The sequence below is a fragment of the Protopterus annectens genome, chromosome 1.part1, assembly GCF_019279795.1.
Source record: "Protopterus annectens isolate FY-2018-M chromosome 1.part1, PAN1.0, whole genome shotgun sequence".
In the NCBI taxonomy this organism is placed as follows: Eukaryota; Metazoa; Chordata; order Ceratodontiformes; family Protopteridae; genus Protopterus; species Protopterus annectens.
The window spans coordinates 1264243306-1264256177 of record NC_056726.1 but is presented as its reverse complement, the minus strand read 5'-3'; positions in this window follow the sequence as shown (position 1 = coordinate 1264256177).

Here is a 12872-nt window from a genome sequence, read left to right as displayed (position 1 = left end):
ATATAAAAAATCATTAAATAGTGTATTCATACTAAAATAGCATTAAAATATTAAAATATAGAACATTTTTTTAAAAGTTTTACGTAGAAATTACATAGCATGAAATTTTCTATATTTAAATATTTTAATGCTATATTAGTATGAATACATTATTTAATGATTTTTTATATTATCTCATATATCTGTGTGTTCTATTTGTTCATTTGTTTACATAAGCACATTATACAGCACTACAGTACCAGCCAGCATCATTGGTGTACATTTTGCATTTACATCCATATCATTAAGATGCATTGGAATTTACGGGGTGGTTCTTATTTCATTTCAAGCATTGCATCAATGGGTTTATTTAGTCCCACTACTCATTCCATCAATTTCTACATATATTCTTCTTACAGTCCCACATTTTCACATGTTCACATTGCAAGGTTTATATTACACTTATTTTATACATCTGTATTATTAATTTATGTATATATATTATTTCATTATTACTATCTCATTTTATGGTATCTTATCAATATATTAGCATTTAAAAATATCTTTCACTTTGAAATATCTAAAAAGTTTTAATAATTATTTTTTCAATAATTTTAATTCATTCAATATCCATTTTATTTAATATTTTTAATTTGTTGTTGTATATGTTGTTATCCGGATTAATGACAGAAATTTATAACACTTAAATGACAACAAGCTCAATGTTATCATAATAAATAATTATGTATTTACATATTGGTTGTTTTATTTATTTTAATTTTTTTGATTTATCTATTATTTTCTATCCATTTGATAACGGCCAATTGGAATTACATATATTTATGATGATGCAGGCATTGATAAATAAATAATTACAAATATTCACAATTTAAATAAATAATAAATTAAATCTTTTATAACAGAAGACAATTTATTGACATGTTAGTATATGCTTTTATATAGACATTAATAGATTCACAATATTTCCTATTTATTTATTCATTTTGACGTTTGACATTACACGCCATAGTGTTAAATATTCTGATGGTAGCGCTGGGTAGGAACAAATAAAATGACATACATTGTTGCTGCAAAGCACTGCAATGTTTGACATTGTGGTGTTTAAATGCTTTATCGTTTTGCAGAGTATATGACAGTCTACTGGAAGTATAGTTTATGTTTCTCATGATCACTAGGATCATCACCCACACTAACTTTGGGGGACACTGTATAGAATACACTCCAAATCCAAGCTAAATTTTCTCCATTAGTAACACAGACCTTGCTCACAGAAAAGTCACGGTTTACACAGGACAAATGCTGCACTGATTCCTTGTACATAAAAGGGAAACAGACAACAGCAAAAAAAAAAAAAAAAAAAACAGCATCAGCAAGGACATGTCAGTGGACACTAAATGCATCTATTTTATCAGATAAATACAACTTCTGTAATGGATTCTTATGTACCTAATACTGCGGTGAAACACTCGAGTACAGTCCTAAACTTCTTTCACAATATCTGCTTTTTAAAATTTATGCAAAATCTTCCAGTATATTAGGAAATGTGTCACTGTCCACAGTACAAGTGATGGCAGCTAATACCACAGGACCAGTAAGTGCACAGCATCTTTCAGCACAGTCTACAAGTAACACTGCATACATCAAGTAATATATGTGTAGGTTTTCACTGTCATGTTGTGAATGTCGTGGGCCATATCTGTGGATTAGATGTCTTCTCTTTACTTGTACAGCTGTGTCTCATGCATGAGCCTGCATGGAGGGGCTGACATGCTACTGCCATTAGCTAGTCACCATCTCTAGTCACTGGTGGGACAAATGATAGCTGGAGATATGCTGCCACTATCTGTGACTGCCTGTGACAGTTGTGCACCAGATAAATGCATGAACATGTTGTGCAGTATGTAGCAGAAGGTAACCATCCTGCATGTAGTAACAGGCTTAAACTAAATGGCCTCTGTCTCATCCAGGTAATGGAAACAGGCTTCCAACATGCCATTTACCCGAAGACTAACATAACTGTTCAGACACAGATATAGTGGGTGTGGATTGTTGACATTAGCCAAGGTTTCATGGTGTAGTTGCTTCACCTAGAAAACAAAAATGGGTTGGGACACATAAAAGGGGAGGTGCATGTGAATCCTCAGTTCTACCTATGCCACTATACAGGGACAGAAATAACTGTGGTTAACAACATTAGAATAGTTTGCACTTGCCAACTAGGTGACCATGGTGAATCCTACCATGCAGGAAAAGTAGTACAATGAGTTTATGTGCCAAATGTGAGAATCACTGGCACTGCCAAGATGCTGGGCTGACACACTGGTGATGCACCCTCATGTACTACTTGGTAGATGACAGAATGGTAGCTCTTCCATTTCTAGTACCACACCCCTGAAGTCTGGATGGGGCTCTTACAGCAACAATCTATTGCACTAAGCAACTCAGGAAAGCATGATGTTCTATAAAAGGCATGCATTGTTCTGGCTCAGACCTGTGATGACAGTGGGAAATAGATATGGTCATCCACATGTACCAAGAGTATATCATAGCCTGTGAGATAGCCACTGTATCCCCAGTATGTTTCTGAAAGGTCCCTATGGCAAGTATAGTGAGGTCTATACATATCTTGGTATCCACAGGTATAGGAAGGCCATCTATTCCCCTAGTCAAACTTCACCAAAGCTATTATATCCCTGTCCACTTTAACCCTGTCAGCAAAGTTATGGTGAATTATCCTTTACCTATACCTTCTTCTCCTAGGCTGGTGAGTGCCACTGCACACTGGGTTTTGGTGCAACCAAAACAAAGAACTCATAGCAGGAAATAGCCTTGCTTCAAAAAAAGTTAGGATCTTTACAGATTGCAAAGTGCATAGAAAAGGTGTGCATTTGCTTTTTATAATCCATTTGAGCATGGCACATTTGCACCTTGAAAAGGACTAGGACGTGACACCAGACTCTATGTGAAAAAATGTGAAAAATGGGTTGTGGATGTATGGATGGATAACAAAGGCAGGAAGATTGACTAATTTGCATAAGAAAGTCACAGCTTCCCAAATTCTCATTTACAAATCATTATTCCCTCATTTGCATTAGACTTTCTCAAATCTGCTCTAAGAATGTGCTAGATCAGACAGGCTGACTCCAAGCTCTACAGATCAAAGGATATATTTGAAATAATTTTAATTTCAAAAGAAAGATTTGAAATGCTTGACTTAGTTTTCCTTACAGCAGATGGCAATGTTGCTACAATCTTGAAGTTCACCATGTTACAGCATTTTCTTTCATTTAAGAAACACAAGCCTATAGTTTATATTCATATTTACAAATGCCAGAATTATGTATCAAATTCTATTTGACTGGGCTGGCAGCCTCCACCCATCTCTACCAGTCTTCACAGGTGGCATGAAAGATGTGGGCCAGGAGGGACACCAAACACCAAGGGTACTCTATACAATGTACCCTAAAAGAGTCAAACCCTGTACACTTGCATCTCACACAGATGATATTGGCACTCTGCACCACCACTAGACACCAGGAATACTTGAAAATCTTACCCAAGTCCTAAATAAAATGTAAGTAAAGGGGGACAGTATCAAACCTTGCACCCATGACACATAAAGCAGCAGAATGAAACCATTCTACTAACTAATCAGTTAGTGTAGACAATGTTTCCTCACATAATAAGTATGAAACTCAAATGTCTCTCACGGTTCAGTGATTGCAACAGTCTGTGAATTATGGGGGGAAGGGTACCTATAAGTGGCAGCAGCAAAAGTATCCAGTAATATCAGACCCAGTAAAATGAAAGAAATGTAGGTATGTCTGTGTGGGAGAACATTTTTGTACAAAACTGAGAGAAACACTAGATGACATCAAATAGAATATTTAAACTATTAGTGGGACTCAATTAAAAAGTTAATAGAGCAAAATGTCAAGCACTGCAATGTACTGTAAACACACTAAGAAGAAAGAAAGATTAATATCTAGCATAATGACGGACTGCAAAAATATGTGAATTGTGAGGGCAGAGACAAAAACATAAAAAATAAATCATCAACTCAGAGACAGTTAAGAGGAGTGAGTGAGTGTGTGTGTGTGTGTGTGTGTGTGTGTGTGTGTGTATGTGTATGTGTATGTGTATGTTTGAATGTGTCTGCGTTTGTGGAAGAATGAATAAGGTGGATGACTGACTGCGCCAATAATGGGCTGCCAGTGTTGACTACTGCAGAAATGTAAAAAATAAACTTAGCGTTCTGTAGTTTATTGTCCGCTTTCATCCGTAGACTTCGTCAGAATACAAAAAACAGTGAACTCACAAGCATATATATAACAACCCTAATTAAACAATTAAAAATCAATTAAATCAATTTAACATTTAAAGAAACAAGTTTAAGTAAAAAAAGAATTAAAATCAGTGGATTTGTTTACAGACAATTCCCTATATTTTAAAAAACATTTGACGTTGATCATGTCATTAAGACCAGGATGAACATCAGAGTTAAGTCTGATCTGCCATAATGTTTCACGCTGTTCTAAGTAGTTCTTGAAATCTCCCCCTCTTAAGTCAGGTTGCACAACCTCCAGAACAGAAAACATAAACTTTTTAAATGAAGAACAAACAACAGAATGTTTAAATAAAGCGTTGTTATCATCTTTATGTTTAATAGCATAAATATGTTCCTGATGCGTATCTTTAAACTTCTACTGGTCATACCAACATAAAACATGAACACCCAGAACAAATGCTAATGTACTACACCTTTAGTTACAATTCACGAAGGAAGGTACACTAAAAGTTTTCCCAAAACTCTCCAGACAAATGTATGGTCCTTCGAGAATGTACCTGCACATGTTGCATTCATAACAACAGTGCATGCCTCTTCTATCGGAAATAATATTGGTAATTTGCGGAATTACAAATTGTAAAGCCTTTTTAACATTAAAACCATTTTTGGAAACAAAAAATGGTTTGTTTCCTAAAATCCGAAAAAGTTCAGAATGTCCCCTAATAACTCTCCAATTCTTTTTAATGATCTGTTGTATTTGTCCACTATCAACAGTCATATCCAAAGTACAAACCAATCTATGTTCAATATTGGTATTATCTGACAACCCAACATAATGGTTGTCATAATCACTGTAATTTAACAATGCCTGATATTCTGTTGAACGTTTGTTCATAATGTCATTGCTACTGTTAATTAATTCACATATGGGGTATCCCCTGTTAATGAACAAATCAATAATGAAATCAAATTCTCTTTGTAAAAGACAATTTTTTGAGGTCAAACGACTAGCTCTGATGAACTGCCCTCGTGGTATGTTTTTAACAATGTGCCTGGGATGATTACTATTGTAGTGCAAGTAACTGTTGGTAAATGAATCCTTACGATAAATGCTACTATGAAACCTATTGTCTTCTTCATCCCACCATAGGAGCACATCCAAAAAATTAATTTTTAACCCTACACTACCTAAAGTAAATTTTAAGTAACTAGAAAGAGCATTAATTTCAATCAAAAAATTCTTAACAACATTAGTGTCTCCTTCAATAATAAACAATAAATCGTCTACAAATCGACAAAAAAAGGAAATTTTGTATTTTTCCCGTAATATGGGCAAATGCTGATGCTCCCACCAGGCCATAACCAAATTGGCATAGGCGGGAGCAGCAGCAGAGCCCATAGCTACTCCCCTCTTTTGTTTATAAAAAGTTTTTTCAAAAAGAAAAAAATTGTTATCTAAAATAATGTCAAGGAACCCACAAATGGTGGAAATTGCATTCTTAGTGAGTCCACAATTTTTCTTGGCTAAAAAACAACGAACTGCTTCTACACCCTCACAATGAGGTATGCAGGTGTATAAAGAAACTACATCAATGGTACATAATGTATACGTGTTTTTGTCAAATGAATTGTTTTTGCTTGAAAAGTTACTTGCACTACAATAGTAATCATCCCAGGCACATTGTTAAAAACATACCACGAGGGCAGTTCATCAGAGCTAGTCGTTTGACCTCAAAAAATTGTCTTTTACAAAGAGAATTTGATTTCATTATTGATTTGTTCATTAACAGGGGATATCCCATATGTGAATTAATTAACAGTAGCAATGACATTATGAACAAACGTTCAACAGAATATCAGGCATTGTTAAATTACAGTGATTATGACAACCATTATGTTGGGTTGTCAGATAATACCAATATTGAACATAGATTGGTTTGTACTTTGGATATGACCGTTGATAGTGGACAAATACAACAGATCATTAAAAAGAATTGGAGAGTTATTAGGGGACATTCTGAACTTTTTCGGATTTTAGGAAACAAACCATTTTTTGTTTCCAAAAATGGTTTTAATGTTAAAAAGGCTTTACAATTTGTAATTCCGCAAATTACCAATATTATTTCCGATAGAAGAGGCATGCACTGTTGTTATGAATGCAACATGTGCAGGTACATTCTCGAAGGACCATACATTTGTCTGGAGAGTTTTGGGAAAACTTTTAGTGTACCTTCCTTCGTGAATTGTAACACGAAAGGTGTAGTGTACATTAGCATTTGTTCTGGGTGTTCATGTTTTTATGTTGGTATGACCAGTAGAAGTTTAAAGATACGCATCAGGGAACATATTTATGCTATTAAACATAAAGATGATAACAACGCTTTATTTAAACATTCTGTTGTTTGTTCTTCATTTAAAAAGTTTATGTTTTCTGTTCTGGAGGTTGTGCAACCTGACTTAAGAGGGGGAGATTTCAAGAACTACTTAGAACAGCGTGAAACATTATGGCAGATCAGACTTAACTCTGATGTTCATCCTGGTCTTAATGACATGATCAACGTCAAATGTTTTTTAAAATATAGGGAATTGTCTGTAAACAAATCCACTGATTTTAATTCTTTTTTTACTTAAACTTGTTTCTTTAAATGTTAAATTGATTTAATTGATTTTTAATTGTTTAATTAGGGTTGTTATATATATGCTTGTGAGTTCACTGTTTTTTGTATTCTGACGAAGTCTACGGATGAAAGCGGACAATAAACTACAGTACGCTAAGTTTATTTTTTGCCTCTTCTTGGTGCTTTGTTTTTGGTTTACTTGCGAGATTTTTTTGTACTGCAGAAATGTGATGATCAGCCCTAGCAGCCAGTTAAGGCAATTCAGACACATACAAATTAGCCTGATAATGAGGTATTTCCTCCTTGCATTTAATGCGACTTTGAATTGCAAATTCCTGCATCACATAAACAGACATGTTTTGCTGCCACTGTTGGAATCCATGGGTTTGTTTTCTGAAAAGAAGACACTATGAATAAGACTGTGTCATTGAAAAACTTGCAGCCTCAGTTATGAATTTTTGCCCACTTTCAAACATATGACTGCAAACAAGGTCTTTTAATTTTCTTTATGCCTAAACATTTTAACCAAGTGATAACACTCAATTTAAGACCTTCTCTTTAACATTGAGATACATTTTTTGAACTGACTGTAGAAAACATGCACGAGAAAACCAGGTTAGTTTTAGTTGACTAATTTTGGCTATAAAATCTTATCTGTAATTACCAATTTCAGGGTCTATCCTAGTTAAACATGCATATTATACAGGAAAGACAACTGTTGATCAGAAGGAACTCTTCCTTGTTTTTTAATTACCATTTGCAAACTTTTTACACATTATAGCTTGTAATCAGAAAAAAGGCAGCTGCAAACAGCACCACTCATACTATATATATTTTTTTCTTTTCAACTTATAGATACCACCCAAGTAGCTAATGTAAAATTGGAAATCACTATCTTCAAATAATGCAACATCTCTCTTTCAGGCCAATACACATCCTAATAAGATGTCACATACCCTAATCCTGAGGATGGGGGCAATCTAATAGTGGATACATTTAGCTCTAACTTCAGCACCTTTTCCCCATAGACTTTCAGATCATGTACCACCATCCACACTCCCCAATCAAATCCTCAAAGCACTGTTTATTCTGATTTCCTGCCAAGGAGTGTATCATATAACTAATTTGTTTGCAGTTAAAAGCATTCTCTAGAATTTCCTTGCTCCTTTATCTGTTTAAGACTTTCATTTAGTGGCTGTTTTTCTGCTATGATAAACATTTCTGTAGTGTTTTCTGCTTAAACTACTGTAGCTACTAGCTGTAATAATGTTCATTACTATAACTGCATTTTTACTGAATTACTACACTGTAAACTGCTTTTTCATACTGAGAGTTGTATTTTCTGTTTCTGATTGCTCTGTCTGTGCTTTTCTGTGCATTTACTGTGAGGCTCCTGTGTTCTAGTCAGGTAGCATACTCTGGATAGTCTGTTATCCAGGCTTGGTTGTTTTGTTGTTGAGTTTCCTGCGTTTCTGGCAGCCATCTTCTGCTGATAGTGTCTTGTCTTCTCTGTTATTGAGAATAACAGGGTTGCCTGACCTTCTCTAGCACGAGTAATTGGTTGAAAGAGCAGAGGCTAGCAGGACTGGGTTGTAATTCTAGATTCTAGATTCTTCCATCCTTTCTGGTATTTAAAACCTATGTCTGCAGAGTGCTGTGCTTGTTTTTGCCAGGCTGTAGAGTGGTGATTCATTACTGGGACAAAGAAGAAATTCCCCAAGACTCCTAGAGCAGAATAAGTTTTCTTACATTTATTTCACTGAATTGCACTTTTTAATGTTTATAAAATTGTGCTAAACAGCTAATCTACTAGATTTTGCACCGTTATAAAGCTTTTTTTTTACTGTTTCACTGCATTTGTATACTGTTTTAACTGTATTTTTCATTGTCAGGTAGCATTGTCTGGATAGAGATTTGCTGTTATCCAGGCCTGGTTGTTTTGTTTGTTGAGTTTCCTGTGCCTCTGGCAACCATCTTCTGCTGATAGAGAACACAGAGCACTGTATATAAGGTATTAACTGGAAATTTTCTCCATTTGTTTAACATCTGTTTGTTTGTTTTGATTTCCTGCCAAGGACTGTATCATATAACCGATTTGTTTGCAGTTAAAAGCATTCTCTAGAGTCTCCCTGCTCCTTTATCTGTTTAAAACTTTCATTTAGTGGCTGTTTTTCTGCTGTGATAAATATTTCTGTAGTGTTTTCTGCCTAAACTACTGTAGCTACTAGCTGTAATAGTTTCCCACTCTCGCTCCCTATTGGTGTCTTGTTCTTATACTTGGTGGCTTTCCAGTTGCCCACCTCTACTGTAAATGTGATCTGGGACACTCCTCCCAATCTAGTGTCATTAGCTTATTCTACCTAATACAGAGAGAACATTTGAGAAGGCCAACCCACTTAGGTTCTAGTGTGCTTCTTAGCTGATAAGTATATTTTTGGCACTTTGTAACTGTTCAGAGTTGAATAAAACAATACTGTACTTTCTTTAATATTGCTACACACTCAGGTATGCTTGCTTGCACTGCACTAGAATTGTTTTTAGTGATGTTTTAGCTGTGTCTCTGTAAAAAAAATTCTAAGCTTGTTTCCTGCCTTTCCTATTACTAGTCTACTCCAGATACATATTTGCTGTATCCAGGACTGTTTGTAAGCTTCTGAGCCTCCCAAGCCTTTCTGTGTTGGTGGGAAGCCTTCTAGCTTATCAGTGGGAGTGAATAGCACTAGTTAGCCTATCTACCACAACAGGAGTGGTTTCTGGCCCAAAAATTGTAGTTTATTGGCCGTTTGGGTAGTTTTTTCCATCTCTTTCAACCTTCTGGATTAAAAGCCTGCATTTGCACTTGTTTCCTGCCTTTCCTGTAACTAGTCAAGTCCAGGTACAGATTTGCTGCATCCAGGACTGTTTGTAAGCTTCTGAGTCCCCCAAGCCTTTCTGTATTGGAGGGAAGACTTCTAGCTTATCAGTGGCAGTGGTAAGCACTAGGTGGCCTATCTACCACAAGAGGAGTTGTTTCTGCCCCAGAAATTGTAGTTCATTGGCCGTCTGAGCAGTTTTTTCCATATCATTCAACTTTCTGGATTAAAAGCCCGCATTTGTGATTGTTTCCCACCTTTCCTGTAACTAGTCTAGTCCAGATACAGATTTGCTGTAGCCAGGACTGTAAGTTTCTGAGTGGTGCCAAAGTCTGCTCTTCAATTTTTTTTCCCTTAGATCTGTTAGTTCTCTCCTCTCCTGCACTTTTACTAGCTCATTAGTCTAGCACTTTACCAGACTTCTTGTAGCTATTATTGTAGCACAAAGTGCTACCAGCACTAAACATTCTACAAGGAAACAGCTCCAGTACTTATTACTAATGCCCACCCCACCAGGTATGTCTAAAGGTCAGTTCCCTGTGCTTTCTCCTATTAACCTTGTGAACGTGGGCATCCTAAGGCAATGTAGCAATTGCCTCATGTACACTGACAACCCTCTCCTCTTACCTCCCAACACTCAGACTTCCGAGAGATGCACTTATATATCCAAACTGGCAGTCATGCACTCTCCAGCCAAGACTGGAATAACTGGTCAAAAGGAGAAGGACAACACTTGCACCACACCACATGGAACACAAAGCCCTCCTGAACACACACCCACACTGCCTTCACATAAAAACACAAATCACACACCCACCTTCACGGAGGCTCTCAATAAAAATCTACCCAAACAGCAGAGACCTCCAAGGTAAAAATGCACTCGACCACAACACAACACTAATCATGAGACACATAACTCTCCTAAACAGTGTGCCACACAACCAAAGCCCCTAAAGCAAAACAGCATGCCCAACACACTAGTCATAGGTGACTCGATAGTGAGGCACACTGATGTCCCACTCACTAGGTTGAATAAGGAGAAAGTAACAGTCAGCTGCCTGTCAGGTGCCAGGATCCACCACATAATGTACACACTCAGGTCCCTCAACAACAAGTACAAATATGACTGTCATTGTACATGTGGGTGTGAATGACCTGAGACGTATCTCCCTGGACTACATGAAAAGAGACATGGAAGAGCTCTCAGATTATTTAGCCCAGGCGAGTATGACCATAGCCCTGAGCAGCATCCTACCATCACCCAGAATGATACCACAGTACAAGAAGAAAACGATGATTTCAACAATTGTCTAAGTTTCTGGTGTCATTCTAAGGGGATCTAGTATCTGTCTGCCTGGGATGACATGACTGACAGACCTCGATACTTTGCCAGAGATGGCTTGCATCTGTCACCCCTGGACTTCCAACCTTATAGTGCCTTTTTTAGGTGGTGTTCCAAAGACCGTAACAGCTACAAACAAATGCAATCTGAGGGTCATGCTGCTCAACGCTAGAAGTCTAAATCTCAAAATGCACTCGCTCGAAGCACGCCTCAAAATGGAAGACACCGACATTTGTGCTGTAACAGAGACCAGGTTTAAAGCAGCAGAAAGCACCCCTGGATTACCAGGCTATAACTCATTCCACACCTCTCAGCCCCAGAACTTTGATAGAAGCTCCAAAGGTGGTGGTGTTTCCATATTCATAAAGATGTGCACACCTCCACACTGGTAGCCCAACATAACGCATCAGAGATACTTCAGATGCAGCTAACGTTGGGTAAGACAGCGATTCAGGTCATAGCCTGCTATAGATCCCCAACCATAAAGGATGTGCACACCTCCACAGTGGTAGCCCAACATAACATATCAGAGATACTTCAGGTGCAGCTAACATTGAGTAAGACAGCGATTCAGGTCGTAGTCTGCTATAGGTCCCCAACCATGTCCCAAGACTCACACTCCACATTCCTGAGCACCCTGGAGAATATTAGGCTCCAACCTAACACACTAATACTGGGCGACTTCAACTACCCCTCCATTAACTGGGAAAACAACTCAAGTACCAATACACTTGCCCAACGTTTCCTGGAATTCATTAATTCCAACGCCCTGGACTAGCTCATTCTTTCCCCCACTAGAGGTAGCAACATCCTTGACCTGGTCATTATTAACATGGGTGACCGCTGCTCTACAACAATAGTCAACTCCTTCCTGGTTAGATCCGACCACAAACTAATCACCTTGGAAATACACATCCCTCCCACCCACCCCCACTCACCGTGAAGGTAACCACCATGAAAAACTTCTCCAAAGCTAACTTTGTGCTCCTAAAAACAGAGGTGGCTAACATCACGGCACCCATGCAAATGGAGACTAGTTGCATGACCGCCAAATCATACACCAATGCACTGTATGAACACGTACACAAATGAACCAAGGTGCTCTCCTCCAAAAAAAAGGAAGCCAATCTGGTGGTCCCCTGCCATAAACAAACTCTACAACAGAAGGAGGAAACTGATGTGGAATAAGATGAAGTCCCAAGACTGGGAAAAACTCCCTTATCAGCCTCAACAGAAAGTTGAGATCTCTCATCAAATCCTCTAAAGCTAGCTACGAAAATAGGATTGCAGCAGATAGTAAAGACAACCACAAGGCCTTCAGTAGTTATGTAAAGAATCTCCACGGTAATACCCAGATTTGCTTTGAGCTACTGCACAATGGTACCTTCTTTATCGAGCCAACAGATATTGCCAATATACTGGCCAACAGATTCAGTGCCAACTTTTCCACTCTCCACCCCCAAAGGACCAATCACAATACCAGTAGATTGCCAGGCAACCAGTATTACTGCTGCACAAGTTAAAACAGCACTGTCCAAGGCCAAGAATATAGCTTCTATGGGACCTAACAATATCCCTGGCTGTGTTCTATATGAACGACAGAGTGATCTGGCACCTCACCTATGTGCCCTGTTCAACCACAGCCTCACCTCAGGCTTTGGCCATACCGAATGGCGCACTGCTACAGTCATCCCTCTCCACAAAGGAGGAGTGATTACAGACCCTGGAAACTATCACCCCATTAGCCTGACGAATCTGCTATGCAAAGCTAT